Source organism: Mycteria americana, chromosome 3 (assembly GCF_035582795.1).
Source record: "Mycteria americana isolate JAX WOST 10 ecotype Jacksonville Zoo and Gardens chromosome 3, USCA_MyAme_1.0, whole genome shotgun sequence".
In the NCBI taxonomy this organism is placed as follows: Eukaryota; Metazoa; Chordata; class Aves; order Ciconiiformes; family Ciconiidae; genus Mycteria; species Mycteria americana.
Window position 1 is genome coordinate 40,291,573 of NC_134367.1, and position 21,815 is coordinate 40,313,387.

Sequence of the window (21,815 nt, forward strand, 5' to 3'; positions counted from 1 at the left end):
TCTGCCTATTCCAGCCGTGATTGAATCTGAAGGGAATCAGATGTGCGAGAGTGGTCGAAACGTGCTAAGCTAGAGGATCTTGCAGGAGTCTAAACGCCGTCGCGGTGGGGATGAGATCGATAGGGAGAGGAAGGAAGGAAATGGATGCTATCTGTCCGAGGGCGCTCCGGCAGCCTCCCCGCCCGCCCATCTCCGACGGCACCTTCCGCGGCCCCGCTCCGCGCTCCCGCCGCCCGCGGCCGCCGGGCCGCCCGCGCCACCGCCACCGCCACCGGTGCGACGGCCCCGGCGGGGCCCGCGGGAGCAGGTACCGACCCCCGCCGCAGCGGCCCGGGGGGGCGCGGAGGAGCGCGGGAGGCGGCGGGAGCGCTCTGCGGCCCGGCGTGCGAGCGGCGGGGGGCGCGGGGGCTGTAGGCCGGGGCTGCGCTCCCGGCGGAGCGCGGCGCGGGCGGGGAGAGCGGGCTCGGCCCCGAGCCGCCGCCGGGACCTGCCGGGGGGCGAGCTGCCCCCGCCTCCGCCGGGCTCTCCGCCGCGCAGGGCCGGCGGAGCGCGTCTTCGGCGCACGGCGGGGCCGGAGACGGGGCCGGGGCCGGAGCCGGGGCCGGAGTCGGAGCGGCAGGGGTGCCGCGGGGGTCCCGGAGGAGCCTCGGGGCAGGGGGTTGCTGGTCCTGCCCAGTTGTTATTCCTTTCCCTCCCCCTAGAGCCACCGCCGCGCTTTCCCGCGGAGGAGACCCTGACGCCTTGCTCCGCACCGCTCCGCGCCGCACCGCGGGTGCGCACAGCCTGCCCGTCCTACGGCGGACGGACACACCGCCCGGATTATTTTTTTCCGGGAGGGTGGGCGCTTGTTGTTGTTGATTTTTTGTTTTCTTGCCAGATTTCTGTAGGTTGATATGTAGCGTGTTGCTTTCATTTCTTGACTTTTTAAAGTAACTGGGTGGATTTAAATTTATCGAACAACCTGTGATCCATATGTCTGTCCGATTAATTTTTTTATGGGATGATGAAAGAGAGGAGAATCTCTATATATAGTGATCTGCTAATGGAATAATGTATATATTCAAAACACCTTTCTGGGGTTACTTTTATTTCCGGACTTCAAAATGCAGTCCGGGTTTTTAGGCAGTTGGGTGAGGCGCTACTTATTTGATGTAGGAGAATCGCATATTTAGACTTCCTGGGGAAAAAAAAAGAATGTTTAAACTGTTTTCCACCAGAAAGATATTTTCCTGCGCTCCCTTCGAAAATCTCGAGTGACACTGAGGGGACGGTTACGGCCGTGTTTTGCCATTCACGGTGTGATTTCCGCAAATCTTTTCGAACATTAAAGACGGGTGCATCAGAGAGTAAAATATCCACAGCGCACAGCGTCCTTTTCTCCTTAAAGGCACGATTTTCTGTAACTTCCCAGCAGGGGACCATAGGAGCGGTCACTAAGGAAAACATATTTATGTCATTATCCGCTTTTCCCCCCAGCGAGCCTAATCGCTTCACCCTAAGGAGACGTGGCGTTTAAAACTGACAGCAGGTAGCTGACGGGGGCTAGTCAGTCAAACATTACAATTAGAGAAACATTATATATGCCGGTGAGAAAATCGCACGTAAACTCTGCTTCTGTACATCCCAAGTGCACCTTCGCCCCCGTCCCTCTCCCTTGCTCTCCGCCGTTGCGGCTGCGCGGGAGGACTGGGGGGTCTTGGGGGCGAATTAGCACTTCCAATTTTCCTATAACAGGGTGCACGGCCAGCCTGGAGCGACTCTCCCCGAGATACAGATCACCTTCGCGACAGGCTTGAGAGAAGGTTAAGCGCGGCTTAAACTCAAAAGAGGCAGGAAAGCCCCCCTCAGCCCCCCTGGCCACGGCGGGGTATTACAGCCTGCCCGTCCCGCTCTGCCGGGGACCCTGAGGCCAGGCTGCTCTCGCCGCTTCCAAGCGGGCTTCAGCCCGGCGGAGGAGGTGGCATCAGGGAGCGGCAGGAACGGCCGTCCGGAGCGGCGGCGGGGCTCTCCTTCGGTCGGCGATGAGAGCGGCCCGGACCCTGCCCCCGCTTGTCTGCGTCGCCTTCCGCGGGCGCGCACCGAGCGCGGCTCACAGCGAGGGGCGCGGGTGGCTCCGGCTCACCCCGTGCATCGCCGGGCCCAGGCCCGCGGAGCACCGGCGACGCCGGGCTCAGGCCCCCGTACTCGTCCCGAGGCCTGTCCCGGACACACCTCCCCGCGCTCCCGCCCGACGGGCTTAGCTCCGCGGCCGGGCTGGGGCGGGAGGGAGCGGGGCCGGCTTCCGCGACACCTGAGACTCCCCGGGCTCGAACTCCACCGGCGGCTCCCAAAACAAGGGGACGGCGAAGCCGACCCGGCCCCGGCCTCCAGGACCAGGGTGCATGCAGTATCCCGCTCGGTGTTCCTAGCTCAGGAGCCGAGAAATGGGAACCGGGCCGGGGAAGCGAGGGGAACCCCCGCGCCCTCACCGCTTACAGAGCCGGGTGTCGCTTGCGGTGACCCAGAGTTAACCCGGACCGCGGGGAGCCTCGCTGCGGGCGTCGCCAGTCGCCCCGAAGCCAAGCCCAACCTGCCAGGAGCGCGGCCACGGCGGCGCGACGGCGGCCCTCAAACAGCCGCCGTGAGTGGAGTATAGAGGAGGGTTTATCGGTGCGGCGAGGCACGTTTTGTTCCCGCTTCAGCACCGCGGAGCGCTGCTCCGGGGCGGCCGCGCACCGAGGAGGCGAACGGGTCGGAGCTGGCCCGCCGTGACCGCCGACGGGGCGCCCGGTCCGCAGGTAGCCGCGCGTCCTCCCCGGCGCGGCCGCTACCGGCCTTTCGCCGCGCACTCCACCGAGCCCCTCGGCCCGGCCGTCTTTACCGGTCGGTGCCCCCGCAGCCTCAGGTCTCGTTTTAAAACTGCGGAAAAAAATATTCGCTCCCCTGCTGCGGAATGTAAATAAGATCAGTGTACGCAAATAGGTGCGCAGCCAACTGACCCGCTTTCCCGACGGGTGAAGATGCTGAGGAATCGCATGAAAGAATTGAAAACACGGTTTAAAGGCACCCGTGTTAAAATTATAAATATTCTGGTGATTGCGTTTTATAGCGCTTAAATTACTACCTTAATTTGGAATTACGCAGCCACAAGTATGCATAATTTTTAAGGAAATCTCCGGTCTTTAATATGACTCTCCCACTTACAGTTATTGTTCGTTTCAGACAAACGATTTTTAAAAATAACCTTTTCATTACTCCAGTCACAAAATAAACGTTTGCAAACGCTAAATGAGGGTTGAAGAAACCTCTGGCTTTACTTTTTTATTGCTTTCCTATAAATTTAAGTCATATTTTCACTATTGTCTCAGGAAGAATATGAAAACATGTATGGAATTAAATTAGATTAGGTAGCCTTAAATCACTGTAGTTTAGGGTAGAGTCACTAATTGGAAATATTTATGTTTGCGAGGCTGGGATTTCAGCAGTAAAAAGATACGGTATATCCCCGTTTTATCATAACGTGGGTCTACGGGAACATTTATATCATACCATTGTAAGAAATGATGTGTAGTTAAACAACATTTTTTAAGCAAGGCTTGTGTCTTTTTATGGTAACCCTCGGTCTTTAGTCAGGGCTAGTTCTCATATTACATGAAATGTACTTTAAGAAGTACTACCTGCTCCAGCTGTCCAGGAAAAACTGAATTATGGAACTAGGAAACATATGGCAGTTGCATATTGCACGAGTAAGGTACATATGAAAGTTATAAATTTCTTTTTTAAGTAACCATTGTAAACGCATTTTTATAGGTTTCACAGTATGTATTACATCTGTAATTTTAATTTTTGCAATATACCTTTTTAAAGATACCTATGGTTTCTGTACTCCAGGGAAGGAAATGCAAAGAGACGTTTATGCGTAAAAAAAAATTGCTGCGAGCCAAACAAACAAGCAAGGTAAATAAACGGGGAAGCGGAGCTTCCTCACAATGGAAAGGACACTATGCCATCTATTGGCAAAGCAGTTATTTACAAAACCGAGGGTACCCAAGCCAGTACTTTCCGTTCTTTGAATACTGCGCAGCGAAGTGTCGCAGTCGCAGTTTTGGTATATTACAAACAAATGAATAAAGACATTTCCATGGAGGTCCGGGGGAAAAAAAAAAAAAAAGGAAAGAAAAAAATAAAAGAAGAAAGCAAAGACAGTTAGTGAATTTAAACCTCACAAATTAGGTCATTAACTCACAGGGGGATTTTGCAGCTAATTGCAAACTCCCTTCTTGGAGCGCCCGAGTGGGAGAGGTTGAGCTTTTTCGATTGTTTTATTACTGCGCCATGTCAACGAAGGCTTCTTTTTTCTTTCTTTCTTTTTCTTTTCTTTCTTTTTTTTTTTTTTTTGGTTGTTAATGCAAGGTTACTTAAGGACTTTACGGCCACAAAACAACCCAGCAGGCTGCTTTAGAAGCTGACCTTCCAGTCTCTGCTTAGTTAAGACTTCCTCTGAACGTTACGCCAGTCTGGCTGCGGGATCGGGCCTCCCTTTCCACGCCTCGCAGAGCTCCCCCGAAACACGACCCTGATCTGCAGGGCGGTATAAGGCTTCCTCGGAAAGACAGCGGCGAGGGGGGCCGCGGGCCGGCGGGCCGGCCGGGCAGGCGGCGGGAGCAGCGGCGGGGCTGGCGGGGCAGGAGGTGCCGGCGGGGCTGGGGGACTGGCGGGGCTGGCGGGGCAGGAGGTGCCGGCGGGGCAGGAGGTGCCGGCGCCGCCCCCAGCCCCGACCGGCCGCCGCCGGGTCTCGCCAGCAGCGCTCGTCCTCAGCGGCGGAAAAGCTTATCCCGTCAGGCGAGAGCTACTAGTGCTTTTCCCGTTTCCAGGGAGGGGAAGGAAAAGATGATCTTTCCCCATCAGCTATAAATAAACCGAAATAATCGCACGGATGCGGAGGGAACAGTCAATTTTTCCTGTTCCAAGCGCAGATCAATTTCTGAACGAAAGTCCCTGCCTCCCCGCCTTGAACTGGCGTTCTTCCTGCTTCTCTCACTTGCTAAGGACTTGGCTTTTTCCCTGCCATGACTAGCCCGGTACTGCTCAGCGGGAAATACGAGAGCCCTTTGTTTTAGCTTTCAACGTTGTAATCTCCCTCTCGCTGTCCCGCAGAACGCGGCTCTGCCGTTCTCGCCTCGATGCGTGCGCTGGGGGGGAGAAATTCCTGGGAGCACCTGTATTTCTCGGCTCGAAAGGTTAATCTTTCCCCACAAAGCAAAGGAAAAAAAAAATCCCTAAAATAAAACACAATTCCCTCCGTCTAAAACCAGACCCCAGAGGACAGGAAAATATAAAATCCAGACCCTACACTCATACCCTTTTACTGCCCTTCTCGGTGTGAACGTGTGAGTAGATGGTGTTTTACAAAGTTGTCTGAATTTCTTGAAAGGCCGTTCCTGTGTTTATATGCGAGGGGAATTGAAATGTCTCGCTGACTGAAACGCACCTTCACCGGCCGGTTTGTAGCCCGGCAGCTGACCGCGGGGCTGGGGCTTCGCCTCGGAGCCTCACGCCCGCATTTTTGGACCAGCCCCGCGCGTCCCTCTCTCGCGGGGGAGCGCAAACCCACGGCCCCGGCGGCGCAGGCATTGGTTTTCTCCTTTTTTGCCCCACAAACGCCCCCGAAGCCCAGGTGAGCCCCGGGCTGGCGGCGGCCCGCGCCGGGGGACGGTGACGGGGCACCGCGCACCGCGGGATGCGGCCGGGGCTCCTCGCAGTCCCGCACCCGCGCCGGGGCATCAACACCGGCCGCAGCCGCGCTCCGCCTGCCCGCTTTTGGGGGGACTCCGCCGGGGAACGGGGCCGTCGCGCCCCGACGCCCGGCCGGGACACCCCGGCGGCAGCGGGCGAGGGCGTTTGCGGGGAGCCGTCGGAGAAAGAGGCAGACGGGTAGGCTTTGCGGGTAGAAAGGCATTTATGGAGGAGAAAGCTGAGCTCCATCTGGGCAGCGATTTTTGAAGAAGCCATCCAACAGGCTTCTCTGCCGCGCAGCCCAAGCACGCCGGCTCCCCATGCCGCCCCCGGCGCTCGCCCGCTGCAGCGAGGGTGCCGGCCGAGCGCCTGAGCACGGTCCGATTCCCCCCATCACCTGAAAGAAGGGATTTGGCTCGTCAAAATTAAATTCCTCTGCAATCAGCCAGACCAAAATACTTTCAGAGTAACATCCAGGAGATCATTTCCCCCGAGCTCCCTATCAAGTGTTGCATACATAATATATCTTTTAAATATATTGCTTTTTCGATGTGCTGAAAGGGAGACAGTTATTAAAAACTGTGCGAGCACTCTGCTTGTAATTACCCGGGGAGCGGGGCGAGGGCGAGGCGCTTGTGGAGACTCCAGCTACGTGTCGCAAAGCGGGGCTTTAAAGTCCCTCTCCTTCAAGGTTTGCGTGCGTAAAGCCCCTGGGCGCCTGTTTAAAAATAAACAAATGCGTGTGTGTATATGCGTACACACCTACATAACAATATAAATCTATCCGTATGTAGAAACATACATACACGCACACACATGTATATCGATTAAACTCTTCCCATTAAATATAGGCACGCCTTGCGGTGGGGATTCTTTCACTCGTTGATTTCTGTAGATAAATGCAATTCTTTCCGTTGTTGTCCCCCCCTTTTTCTTCTTTCTTTCTTTCTCCTGCTCTCTCTTTTCTCAGTGGAAAGTGCACAGTAAGTGTGAAGTATACATCATCGCCCGAGGAATTTGTCTTGAAAAGTCCTCTCAGCCCCCTGGTGTTCAAAGGCTGAAGGATGGTTATTGATTATTGCACTAGATCAGAGCCCGCATTAAACGCCAGGGAAACGAACTGGACCGTCTGGGAGGGCCCGGCTCCTGCCCGCGGCTCCCCGCGGCTGGGCGCTGCCGGGGCTCCGCAGGGCCCCGCCGCTCCCCGCCGCAGCGCTGCGCACCCGCGGATGCGGACCCGCGGACCCGCGGACGAGCCGCCCGCAGCCGTGCCGCGAAACGGCGGAAAGCCCGGGGGGCGGGGGCCGTGCCCGCCTGCGCGCCCGCGGAGCCCGGCGCAGCCTCCGCGGGCCGGTGCGCAGGGCGGGGGCCGCCGCTCTCCCCAGCCCCTTTCCCAGGGTTTTCTTTCGCCCTGGTCCGGCAGCAGAGCGCCCGGCGCGCCCCGCAGCAGCGCCTGGGCTGTACGGTCAGTGCTCACGCTGGGAACACCTGGACGGGACGGACTGCAGAAACGGACCTCATATGTATGTGTAAGTGTATATACACAAATATACACACACGCATGTGTAGGACTTCAGCTGGGTGGAAGGGGCCATGTATTTAGACCGATGAGCTCTTGGGCAGGTTTGTCAGTTCTCGCTGCGTTCATGCATCCCTAAATGCGTCCCTTGATCCATGAAAAGCCTCTCTAAAGGGGCAGCAGGGGATGCTGAGGGGTGGGACGGGGGCTGAGAAACCCCCTGGCAACAGGGCAAAGCAGGAACCTCGGTGCCAGGCTGTGGTGCAGGATGGGGTGAAGGCCGTGGCTAGCACCTACCCTGAGCACCCCACTCCAGGGGATGTGAGGGGGTACGCAGCATCCCTGTCCCCCTGCCTGACCACAACTGCCTGGGTGGCTGTGGTTCTCCTGGGGGTGCATGCATCCCCGGCCTTTACCACCAGTGATGTTATATAGGCACAAACTTCTCCACGTGCCTTAGGAAGTGTGGGGTGTTAACTGGCAACCGCCAGCTCTGCAGATCCATTGCTTCTTTGGCCAGTGCAAACCAGAGAGGGCATCTTCTGTCCTTACAAACTTGACCAGCAGCGAGAGAAGATAACGCTGAACTTGCCCCCTTCAGCTGGGGAATGATGGTGCTGTTTGGGAAGGGGAGGGGGGCAAATAAAAGGGAGGCTTTGGAAGGCTCTGTGACCTCAAGCTTTAATTTATAGCAATTTTTGTCTTGTATATAACCAGAAGATAAAGTAAAGTGTTGAAAACTTCAAAATGCATTTTCAATTTTATTCTTTTTCTCTCCCTTTGAGCTGCAGACACTTGAATTCATGACAACTGAGATGGTTTGCTTTATGAATAAGAGCATCAACTACCCTCTTGTGTCCTGTCACAGTATCCTGGTATTTCTACATCCTCTCTAAGGTCCACTTTCAGACTTGGAGGAATGTGATCTGGGAATTAGGTTTTGGACCATTTTGTTTCCATTTTGCAAATGCAAAGATGCTACAGTGAAACACACAGTGGTTTCTATTTCTTTCTCTCCATAGGCATGTTTAACTCCCATTGACACCGATGTGAGTTATGCACATGTCTAAAGAGGAGAAGGGAGTCTTAGATCTTTTTCTCATCGTTTACATGAGATCAAAGGAAATCAAATAGAGTTAATGAAGGGCCAGATGGTGCTTTATTTGCGCTCTGGAAGACAGTATAAGAGAATGGGAAGGAATATCTGTAGTTTAACCTGGCAGAGAGGAGGAAAACTTACTATCTCATTTAATGGGCACTGAAGCAACTATGCCATATCTTCAGAAGTGGGAAAGGTTTGCTTGTTTTCTCTCCCTCAGTAGATTTTGGATGCAGGGCTAGGGTTGCTTTTGCAAGGCGTCGACTGAAGGGATTCCAGACTCTGAAATCATTCACATTTTGTCTTTTTTGGAAACACAAATTTCCTTGGACCCAGTCAATTCTTTAGTTTTTGCTTTTAAGCCGTAGGACATGGGCGCTCCTCTAGTCCGTGGAAAATGTGTAATCTAAGCTGCTACGAGGAGGCAGGGCTGTAGAGGCAGGAGAGCCTTTGATTTGGATCCTCACTGTGAGCGAGAGTTTGGCAGGAGAGGCACAGGATGCAGTAAACTTTACCAACTGTGCACACAGAGCGACTCGTATCCCAGAGGATGCAGACAGGGTCGGGACCATCCTGTGCTGTGCCTCTGTGCCAGCTCTGAGCCCTTTCCCTGGCTGCCGGGCTCTTTCAGCTCCAGCTGCCCCCCAGGATCTTCAGAGAGGAGATTGCAGCCTTGGGCATAGCTAATGACAAGTTACTTTTACCCTCACTGCTGGCAGGATTATCCGAAAAGAGATGAAAAGTTCGTTTCTCTGTAGACCTTACACTGATCCTGCCAGGCTCTTTCTGATACAGCCTACCCAAAAGCGTCCTACTTGGGAACCGGTAGGGAAAAACGGAGAGGTTTTTGCGGAGGATTACGCCCGCCCGTGCTGATCTTGCAGGGATGAGGCTGTGGGGGCAGTAGAGGCCATCTTATTTCTTGTCCTGGGCGCATCCCATCATTGTTTTAATGCACGACACTCTTATTCGAGGGTAACTTAGCACCAGGCCACAGATTTCCCAATAGCTTGATGTCATGTGTTGGCCTTGCATGATACTGTAATGCCAGTTGACAAAACAGTCACTTTAGTGATGTTCCCCAAGGCTCCTTTTGTTGACAGAGTGGCTCTCTGGATTTGGAAGGCTTTGCAGTTGAGCTGAAGGCCTGGAGGCTTTCCTGTTTTAAAAGCAATGGGAAGAGATGCAACTAACATCTGTACATTTGTTTAAGGATGCCAGAAATTGTTTGTGTTTATGATTTCTTTTCAGAAAATTGTATCACGAGTACTTTAATAGCAGTATAGCCCCATCTACTCTTTGCCCCCTGGTACAAACCTAACATTACAGCTCCAGCTGACATTATTTCCACCTGCTTTAAATGTGTTCATGTGCCTCTAATCCTGTGTGCAGCTTCACATTTGTACCCATTTCCTGTATTTTATAGGCACATGTGGTATGTCAAGGTTTGGAAATGTAAGCCCTCATTTTGTGCTGCTTGTTTTTTAACATTCATTTTCCCTGGCTGTACTTCTTGTTTAAATAAAAAAAAAAAAGAAAGAACAAACAATTCTTTTTTTCCTGGTGAGGTTTAAGAAAAACCTTGAGAACTTCCTTGCTCTTTTATATATCTAGCACTTTTATTGAGTGAGTGTGCAGTAATTTGGTGGGTTTACTAAGTAACTTGACAGTTAATGGGATACATCTGCAATAGATTCCAAAATAACTGGCTGCTTAGAAATATGGAAAAGGCTGGCATTCTCACTCCTTTCTGTTCTTTTGAGAAATTCTTATCTGTTTCAGCTCCATGGAAGTCGAGATTCCATTAAAGATTCATATATGCCAAGAGCCGCTACCAACTATAATAAAACTCATTAGAGCTGACCCTTCCAAAACTGCTATTATATTAGAAAAATATTATGGATTTTAATCTAAAGGATCTAAGAAGCTACATTAAAAACACACAAAACCATACATACACCTGGAGCTACACAGTGGCTTTACGAGGCTTGAGAGCATAAAAGAAACCTCAGCCACGGAAGAAAGAGTCCAGACTTCATTTTCCGCAGACAAATTGGCTGCTTCGCATCAGTGATCCATGCTCGTGTGCTTACTTGCTCCTACGGAAAGGAGAAGAATAGCAACATCAACAATCCCCCAGCTGGTGCACCATGAAGGGTTGGGAACCCTTTGGTGTTAGGGGATGGAGACTCAGTCAACTGGGGATGGAAATCTCTAAGAGGAAAACCCAAACCAGCAAACCTATATCCCTGAGAAAATTTCTGCATTTCCTAAACTGACTTCTTCATGGCACAATAGCCAAGAGCTACTCCACCCTTCACATTAAGGTTGATTTTTAGGGCTAGCCCCCACTAGAGGGAAGCCCATGGTAGTGTGAATCCACAGAAATGAGCAGTATGGGGGAGGAAAAACAACATTCATGCTGGAGATGCAGAGCCTGACTGGATGTATCTAGTGTCCTGTGGTTCCTGAGGAAAAAAAAAAGGAACAAGATGAAGGAAACAGAGCAGAGCTTTCCTGTGCCTGAGTAACTTCCCATACGAGGGGCCAGTTGATCTAGTATCTTTACTGCAGCTCAATTAACTTCCATTTGCCAAATTTTAGATGGCTTCAGATAGGTATTTCATGGTAATGAAGATAAACGTTTTCAGTAAACAGTTGATATGTGACGATGCCCTCTGTGACACCGGGGTGCCTGGCCTTGCAATGTATGGGTCACTTTTCACTTGTTGGGGTCAAAAAGTTGGTAGTGGGAAGACCTTCATCAGATTCTTTCTGCAATTTGTGAACAAATTCCCTATACTTCCTTGCCAAATGTCGTTTAAAGCCCCAACATGTGTCTGTTTATTCATTAGAATGAACGGAAGGGTAGAAACATAGTGCTAATGTTTATGTTCCAGTTAAGGAATTCATTTATGTAGCCTCACTAAAAATATTCTCCTCAGAGAAAATATGAGCCCAAAGCTGATTTATCAGGTTTAAATTTAAGAAAACTATATTGTCAGAATAACCACACATTCCTTTTTGCACCACTTTTGAAATCTGTTTCCTATTACCATCTCTGCATCAGACAAATACAACCAAGTTATTTACAGGCTGTGAAAGATACTAAATCTTTTCAGAGTAATATTACATTGGATCACAAATTCTCACTTTTAATAATAATTGACAACAAACTAAAGCAAAGGATATTCACAATTAGTAACAACAACACATAATGCTCTCCCAGTGCCTTGTATCTTCAAGACCCTATGCAGACATAAGCTGCTGAAGTCTTATTAACATTTACTTTGGAAGGATGTTAAATATTGTTATCTCCATTTTACAGATGGTGAAAGAGGCTCAGTAGGATTGTGACTTGCCTAAAAGCCTCAGAACAGTTTAATTGCAGAAGCAAGACCAGAACTCACAAGCTCTTGGCTCCTACTTGTGTGAGAGAGCGAAACACATTTTTAAAAGCATCCTGTGACTTAGGAATCCCAGTTCCAGTGCACATCAGGGCTTGAGCGGCGCTGGGGCAGTGCAGCTCCTCAGGGGCACTTTGGGCTCCCAGCTCCCATTAACTTTGAGTGATTTTGGAGCTCTTGAAAACTCCTTTCAGTCCTTCGAGGGAAATGCACAACACCTGTGATTCATAGAAGCGGCGTACGGAGGGGTAGAGCAAAGGCTGGGAGCGATGGCCAGCTCCACGTGCAGCTCAGCCGCGATTCAGAAGCCGGAGGGCTGAGCGCTGAGCAGGTCTTCCAGGGCTGAGGAGCCGGGGGAGCCAGCGGTGCTGCCAGCTCTTCTCACTGACACGATTTTCTCAGGAGCTGAGCCAGGAAAGGTCTGAAGGCAGAACTCCAGCCCTCTTATAAATTTCAGCTCTGCCTTCGGGAGGAAGCCCTCCTTGCCTGGCCCCTTGCGCCTTGCCCTCCACCTCCAGGAGAAAGGAGCAGCTCAGGTGGATGCACATCCCTGGGCTCTCTGCAGCCCTCTTTCTGGCCAGCCCCTGCTGCCAGGCTGGGAACGGGGGAGCTGGGAGCAGGAGGGCGGGCAGAGAGCTGTGGAAATCCCTGCAGAAGCAGATGTATTTGCATGCGTGCGTGTGTGTGACGGGAGTGCAAGAGTGAGGAACCATGTGCAGCAGGAGAAGCAGCCCCTTGGGGCTGGGAGTGCAAAGCGAGACGGGGCTGAGCGGCAGGGGCAGGCGGGGGGCAGATCTGGTGTGGGGGGAAAGGGCCAGGCAGCAGCATCCGTTGCTGTCAGATGGAGGGGTGCACCGATGCAAAGCATGCAGGTCCTCAAATGAAGCAAAGGCCAGGAGGAGCCATCAACACCCTAGTGCTCAAAGAACTGCAACAGCTCTCTGTGTTGGGGCTGGGACTGGAGCAGGCTGGGCAGCTCTCATCCACCCGCATGCAGCCTTGCACCACCATGCCCACCCCAGCCTTTGGAGATGAGGAAGCGAAAGGAGTTCAAGCTCAAAGGAGGGATCAAAGACATCCCACATACATGTAGGTGTCTGGTGGTGTCTGTGTCTTGCTGTTGCCCAAACTGTTATCTTTTTACTTTGGCAATACCAGTGTGCAACTAACTGGGAGCCTGGAGTAAAGATGGTTAGAGCTGAGGAGGCAAATTGCTTCATCAGCAGGGGAGAGACTGGATGTTGCACAGAGTAGGACTGGCTTCCCCAAAACACTGGTGAGAAGGGAACGAAAACCTTGGATGGGAGCGAGGATGCTGAGGCACGGGCAGAGAGCTGGGAGAGAGGCAGCTCTGGAGGAGGCAAGGTATCCCTGCAGCCTCAGCAGGGGTGCAGCCCTCCTTCGAGGACCAGATGCCAAGCCCTGATTTTCATGTCAAGGTTTTAAACTTGATTCCTTGGCTATGAGTTTTGGCCTTAGACAATGTTCAAAAGGAAGCAGAAACCATTTACAGTTCGGTCGTAAATATTTGTGTCCATGTTTAGAAATGCTCAGTGGCTTCATCACATTACAGTATTTTGGGGAGGTGTATGGCTAACTGAGTACTTACTGCTAAGAAGATTCTCGAGGTAATTCTGAATAATGAAGAAAGAGAAAGGCCTCCCTTATGTGGGAAAATCTCCCAGGCCAGAGGACCAGCTTTCTAGGCCAAAACCTATTAAATTCAAGGGAAAAAACCCTTTTAGATGGCCTTGTGCCTACACTTAGAAATTTAATTGAATTTGGAGTAGGCTTTATAGACCGAGGGACTCACAGCATGAGATTAATTATTCATTGCAGTGATGGCAAACGCAAGCAGTAAACTGGCCAGTTGGTCCTATCTTGTGTATAAAAAAAATCTAGTGGGGGTGGTAAGGATAAATCAGGTAACATCTCTGGACAGTGGAATGTCACTCTAGGGGCCAGGATGGGGAAAGATTAAGGGTCTCTGGGAAGAAAGTTGCTTTTTAACATTCTTTTTGCTTGAACGTGCTAATGTCCCAAAGGCCTGTTCTTTACATAATTCTGTTTGCATAAGATGAAGGGGGTACCAGAACTTTGCCAGCTTCATGTAACTCATTGCAAAATCCTTGAAAATACTGTTTAAAAATATTTATGCAGCAAAAAAAGTTATTTCACACATTTCTAGTCAGCAGCCAGCTTTTAAAATAAACCAATCTGTCCTCAGAAATAAAAAGAAGAAGAAATAAAGATCCAGATTCGCAGTTGGTGTAAATTACCAGACTTCCACTGAAGTCAATGCAGGGTTGCCAATCTAAACTAACAGAGAATCCAGTCCAGAAACCATGGACATAGTTTTAAAAGTCTTTGAAACAGGGTCTGCGAAACATTATGCGCCTGCAGAGTACCTTGCAGAATGGTGAAGTGTGGGGACAGCCTCCAGGTACCCCAGGACAGACAGCAAACGGCAGTACTAGGATCGAAATTTTGCTTGAGGAATGTTACGTCAGTTAACCTGTAGTGTTTAGAGAGTACTGATAAACAGCATGTATCAATCGATAATTACTTATCCAGTAAACCAACTGGCAGTAACTAGAGTTTTCTCATGCTAACGTAGTTAAATATTTAATTAAATATGTTAAAGCTAATGGAATACATATTTTTTTGAATTCTTGACATAAATGAACAAACAAACGAACTGTGGGCTCCCATGTCTCTCCAGCGGATCATGTATCTGAATCATGGAAAGCTTCCTTCAGACAGGCTCTGTCTGGTGATATCTCCCCTGTCACCCTCTTGCTTGCAGGGCACTGTACAATTTTTAAAGGCATGTCTGAGAGCCAGAAGCTGGGAGCGCGTACCTTCTCGCTCCTTCTTGGATGTGAAAGGGTGATCTCAGCACTGCAGGAGGGAGTGTAAGCCAGTTATTGGTTACCCTAAGCCATTAAAAGTCTCTCTGGAAGGGCCAGCTCATGACTGGAATATTTCTCTTGAAAAACAAATCGATTAAGCCTGTGGTGGGACGCAGATCAGATATTTTCTTCTCTCTTCTGTGGGGGTTGTGACGACCTTCCTATCTTACCCTCTGTCTTATGTTGCATCCTATAAGTTTTTTTTCCGGCAGGTTTCTTTAAGTTGTGAAAAGGAGGCTGAAAACCCACCCTCAGGGCATGAAAGGGTGGGTATTTGAAGACAGACACGGCTGGTGTGCACCTACCTGGCAGCCGCAGGGGCCTCCTCCCGCTCGGTACCTCCAGCTCCTCTGCGGGCACATGGCAGTGATTGCTGCCACAGCAGGGCTGATGCCCTGGCCAAAACCCACGGCTTATGTTTGCTCAGCGTACAACGTGATGGGACCTTGTTCCAGGCCTCTGGGTACTACTATAATATTAGTGTTACTGTCCCATAATAAGAATACACATTTTATGAGAACTCTGCTCTCAGCACTGGAAAAAACAACCACTATTGGAAAGGGAAAGCAAAGCTGTTTGGCTGAAAATCTCCTGGTGAACTTCAAGAGAGGCTCCTGAGACCAGGGCCAGGTCCTCAGGTGACATAACCTGGCATAGCCTTGCTTCGATCAACCGGGTTGCCCTGGCTCACGCCGGCTGGAGCCTGGGCTCCTGACCCGTAAGGATTAAACAAGAACCGACCGTGCTGAATTTGCTTTTTGTTTGCTGCAGTATTCACCACCAGGCAGTCCAGAGAGGCTTTGCAGGCATCTCGGCAGGAAAAGTCTGAGGGCATGGGAAAACTGGCATGCTTAGCTTTCCTGCGCCGAGCACCGGGCTCGGCTGGAAGCGCGGACCCCAAGGTTAGCCTTACATCACTGGAGCTGGGCGTGGAAACCTACCCTCTGACTTCTGCCAGAGCTAAATTAAAAACCCTGATGGCTTAAACGAGTTCTGTGGGGACAAAGCGATGGGTTTGAAAGGGAATGAGGAAAAAAAAAAGAAAAAACAGGGAAAAACAGCTACAGAGTTTGACATGGCAAAAATGGAGAAAACAAGACTTATTTGTGGGCAGCAGTTAAGAACACAGCCTGGAGGGGAACCAAAGGCTGCGTGCCCTTGCTCACAGCTGGGACATGTCCGCCTGCCTTTGGTGAGGAGCTTGCGCCAGCCACCACTGGCTGGCTGAGGAGAAAGTGACTTTCTCGAGCCTGTGAACTCTTCAGGGCAGCAAAAATTTTGTTCTTACATGTGCGCGAGGTGCCTGGAAGAGCCAGGTCCTGATCACTAATAGAGATCCCCAAGCGCCAGCAGGACGGCTAATACTGAAGACCCGTTTCCAAAGGTCAAGGTCTACCATGGCCAGTTGTGCTGGTCGACGGCAAGTGAGTGCTGTCCTATTTCTGTAGTGGGAGGGCTGAGCAACATAAGCTTTGCTGCTATGCATTACAGGAAAACATCCACAGGGAAAGTTTTACATATTGGCTGTGAAAAAAAGAAACATCCTTACTTGTATCAGATGAACTTTGGGATATTAACTGGTCAAATGCTCTACGTTACAGAAGTAAATGCTTCTCCTGTGGAAGAAGAATGCAAATGTTTGCATTAGTTATATGTCATCCAGCTATCTAGCTACATATGTGTGGTGTATTTAATGCACGCTTTGCAGTAATACATTTGTTGCCTACTGCTGGATAAGATCACCAATAGAAAAGAGATTTAACAGGTACACAGTATAAAACTCAGACTTCTAATTTGCCATCGTTATTTTATCTTAAGCTATAACTAATAATTATGAGATATCTGTGTCCCAACTACTCTTGAAGGAGTTTATTAAGCAGATCTTCACATTTTAAAAAGCTGTCCTGATAGCCTGCTTGTTTCACGGGGGGGGGGGGGGGTGGGGAAAAGGGAAAGAGAAAAGGACAGCTCTCCTGCCAAAATAAATCAATTAGCTCATGGATTAAATGTGTCTTCAGAAACCCATAAAGATGGGGAGTAATGTTCTTCGTTTTCTTGGAGTAAGTTTTAGGACACAAATTCTGTTTCTTGAAGTGTAGATATTATTTGGCAGCAGTCCTTTCAAAAACATTGCTGGCACTTTTTGAATGTGGACTGGTAGATTCAGGCTTTAACAGCACCTAGGAACTACAATGTCTTATTTCCCATTTTTTCACAAATGAAGAGTACCTTTAGTATTACAGAAAATGGGACTAAAGCTAGATAATTTTTTCTCTCTTTTTCTTTCACTGACCCATTATTTTTCTTTTACTGTCATTTCTTACCTCCTAGGAGCAGATAACAGAAGAGAAATGATAAATAGGAAGCTAACCATGAAGAGCATTCCCAGGAAGCTTTGCTAAATATTGAAAACAAAGATGGAAGATATAAAACTGAAAAAAAATTCAGAATATGAATAATATGGTAGGATACTTAACATTTCTTGCTACTTTTATTTTAGACATATTTTAAATTATAAAAAGCCTGGACAGTACGCTTTCCATTGAAAGTTCATTTTCTGATTTGATTTATTTTCTCATCTTCTTAACCATTATTATTGTCAGATAGATGCAATGCTTTTTTCTTAGAATTTGTCTGTTACTATTAGTGTTATTTGCATGATTCTGTGTTTTATTATTGTGACTGAATTGCTCTAAGGCTCATTAAATTTATCGTAATATTGAAGACAATTTTATTGTGTTACATTTGTTTCAGGATTCAAATGCTATTAATTTGGAAGGGGATTTCTATGTACTCGTCCCATCCCCCTCATGAAACCAGTAGTCTTAAGCAGTTCCAGAATTTTTTTCCTGATAATTCTTTACAGTCACTGGTCTGAGTAACAAAAAGACTTTGATAAGATACAATGAGACGAATCTTACAAAGCAAAAGGAATGAGTTCTGCTGATTTTGGTGGAGATATCACAAATGTCATCATGATTGAATGAATCTTCTAACAGGAACCAGCTGATTTTATAGACAAAAGTCCTGATCCTCCCTTTGATAAATCTCTTCTTGTTTGAATGAAGATTGCAGTATTAGACCCACATGGAACTTGGTCAGAGGCCAACAATGGGAACGGGAACAGAACTTTTTTTCCTCATCTGATGTGCTGAGAATGGAGACATTAGTTTGTGATTAGAAATCTGACTCTGTTGTTGTGCAGATTTACTCTAGCTATTGTCCTGTAAGAGCACAGAAGGGCAAGTGAGGTAAAACCCCTTTTCCCTTAATCAGAATCACTTTTCACCCAAGCTCACAAGACCCCTACGTACTTGTTTACTCCCGGTGACCTGTCGTACGTGAATGGCTGTACACCTACAGTTGCACAAAGGTGGTAGAAATAGTAACACATCTGAGAGTTCACATCGCACTCCTGCAAACTCCTCGGGGAGGCTGGGAATCTGGCTCAGGTGCTGCCATTGAAACGCGCTTGTGTACGGCAGTTTGTGGTAGGTATGCCAAAAGTATCCCGGTGCTCTCTGCGAGGAGGGGAACGCTCAGCTGGAAGATGGTGGGACTTCCACTCCTGCACCTGAAAAGGTCCCTCTCAGCCACAGGGTGACTTTCTTCTGCCTTTAGCAGGATTCTGGGTCAAACTTGAAGACGACAAAATGCAATTAACTGTTTGCCTTAGATTTAAGTGCCAAGTATTAAACATTGTGCAAGACTGTCAGCCCACAAGCATTCTCTGCTATATGGAGATCTAGGAGAAATAGCTTGACTCACAACATTTCTGAGGAAATGTGAATTTTTCAGTTCTTTGTCTCCCATGGAACCAAAACTAGGAGCAAATTCTATGCTGTATTTATTCCCAAAATTTAGCGCTCTGAGTTAAATGAGCTCTTGATCTGTGTTGTGACAACTTCCACTGACAAAGAGCGATCAGATATATCTACTCCACAACCTTACAGGAATTGCAGTCATTACTCATGTTGGACCATGAATCATACAGAAGTCATATACATGCGGAAATACCACCAGATATCTTTACTGACTCTACTGTCCCATGAAGATCGCAAATAGGCATTTTGGTAGTTTGTCAAAGCTCATCAGTATGGTGGGATTATTGTTGAACTCCATCCAAATTGCCAGATTTGGACTTTAGAAAGCATGCTGCACTCATTAACAGGCAGTTAATGAATAGCGGTGGCGAGTTTGTGCAAAAGCTACCGATGTTTAATGAGTCCTTTGTCTCTGGCTTCTATGATGTCGTGTATTAGCAGAAGTGCGATATATCAGATTCAGGCAGGAGTGCATTACACATGCTTCTTACTAAATGGCTACTGTTGAAAAGGAATCTATCTTTATCAAGCAAGAACACACCTGTGCTTCAAAGTCCATTGCAGGATTAGCATTTACCACTGTGTTTCAGATGTGTGCTGTAAAGAAATGCATGCTTTGGTATGAATGAGCTCCAAAAGGGGAAAATAAGCTGTGTTCTGTGGAGCAGCTAGACTGAAGGCTGCATTTAGTGGCATCCAAACGAAAAGTCAATTGGGTCAAACTACTCTCTGGCTTATTCTCAAGCAGCTGAGTAACGACTTGTATTTTAGTCATGTCCCTCTCCCTCCCCACTCCCAAAGCTTAATTCTAGCCAAACTATTAAGAGCATTTCACTGCCCCACTCGAAAGAACATGGATGCACTTGCACGAGGGGACAGGTTTAGCTTTCTATGGGTATTAAACATGAATTCTGAGCTGTCCTCAAGGAAGGACAGGTGCACAAATACACACATGCAAACTCCCTGGAAAGCAGAAAGGAAAACTTTACATCATTATTCCTTACCTCCCTACTACCTGGACTCATGGGAACTTGACAAGAATTCAGCTCTTACAATTTTAAGTCTTTATTTCTGCTACTTAGGTACAGTCTAAATTTTAGGTCATCCCTTTGACCTTCCTAAAGAAGCTTTTGGAAGTGATATTATTGTTATCATTTAATTCTTCTGCAGAATGAATAAAGTTGGAACATGCAACAAAACTTCTGGACCGGGAATGTTAACAAATTATAGAGTTGTTGGCCGATTAAACTATTCTGTTTTTCAAGCTGCCTTCCTATAATTGCTTGACTCCATACATGTTTATATATGTTTTCATGCAAGACTACAATGGCTTCTAGCTTTCTGTAGATCAACCCAAAGCCAGGAAGATTATTTTGCCCTCCATATGTGGTGCTGATCTCTCTTCCTCTTCAATTTTGGCTCTGCTTAATATTACAAGAGCTAAAACTTTTCCTGATATCACTGTTTAAGCTAAAGAATAGCTGTACTTCCAACAAAATTATTATGGGCAGATAAAAGAGGGGGAAGGTGGCAGTTGTGAAGAGCAATAAAGGCCTGCTACAAAATCTTTGTACCGAAAGGTGATCTACATTATCAAAGTCCTTGAGAACTCTGCTTTATCGTTTAATATATTTAACAAAATTTATATATGTATAAAAATATTTATATTCCAGGTTTTTGTTAGTCTCTTTGCAACCTTAACAGTAATAGAGTTTTATGTTTTAATTTCCTTAAAGGAAAGTCTTCTTTGGAACCCATGAATGTTTCAGTGTTTTGGAAAGATCTAAATATCTGTTAAATACCTATTGAGACCTATGATTTTTTTTTTCATCCACTCAGCAATTGTTTCATGTATTATTTTGAGAAACAGGACTATATGTACTGTAAATAATACAGAAAAAATATATATCTATGTATTATCTGATAAACTGAAATAGCTCTGTCTGTTGGTTAATTATCCAAATACTGAAGAAAAGTTAGGCTAATGATTTCCAGACTGTTGTTATGCCATATCATGTTAAAGCAGCTGTTAACCATATGCACTACTGTAGTTCTGCTTATATTAACCATTATGAAATTTTCCTTGGGGAAAAACACTCACGTGCTTGCAGAGAACCTCTCTGCCCTCTTTTTAAATGAAATAAGTTGGTTATTCTTAGAGCATGGCGAATAATTTGTAACAAATCACTCGGTGATTTTCCCCTGCTTGTGAATAGAGATTGTGTTTTTCCAAAGCCACCATGCACCCAAGGAACTGAAGTCTCACCAGCAGTTTGGGACACGTCTGTAGCTTGCAGCAGAGCAGGGGGCAGCGCGGGGACAGCCCTCCGAAACCGGCACTGGCGTAACCGCAGCAGTGCAGTGCTGACCCCGGTGGCCGCGTGGCTTTGGAATGGAGGTCGCATTTCTTCATGGCACTGCACTCTGCTGCGCGGAGCTGTCAGCTTGTCTGAGGCTAACGTGGCAATCCCTGACACCGCTGTTTTGCACAGGAATATAGCCCTGCAGCGGGATAGGGTTTCATCTGACCTTTTTCTTTTTGTCTTTTTGAGGGGGGGGGAGAGAGAGAGAGAGTGATCTGTGAATTCCTAGGGGCTTATGGCAGCAAATATTATAGTGATAACCACTGAGAAACAAGATTTATGGACAGAGGCAGTCTCTTTTATTAGGCTGACTAATATAGTTGGAAAAAAGAGACAAGCACTTGGGTCAAAAACCCTTTTTCGGGTCCAAGGTAGAAGAGGACAGCTTGTGTGGATGAGAGCTTGTTTGTTGTTGTTTTGTTTGTTTGTTTGCTTTCCCAGTTAGAGCAGTTACAGCACAAGAGATATTGTGTTTTCTTTATGAGTGTTGCCTCATTTTTCTTAAATCATTAAAACTACAACATGATGTACATCTATTACCAGTTTAATGAGTATCTACCATTATTCTTATCAAACCTGCAGAATAATTTATCACCTTGGGTTGTCCTAAGGAAGGGTATCTCTATTAACTCAGAATGACACTACACACACTTACACTTATTTTAGGAATATTTGTCTGAATTTGTTACAGCTGCCTTTGTGTCCTCAGTTGCATTCACCTTCCGTGAGTATTCAAACAAATGTTCATGAAAATAAATGAACTTTAAGATTAAAATGGTTTTATGGCATAATGGTCACCAAAATGTTTTGTCTTAAAAAAGAGTCTACCCCGGTCACAGTGTGGAAGATTCACATTTCTTCCGTCTGCCTCCCAGTCCCAGAGCTTGGAAGAAGGCAGTTGTACAGGCATATCACCTGTTCACCAATAAGACATGTTCTGTCTATTCAGTGTGGGTGAACCCTGGGTGTTGCACAC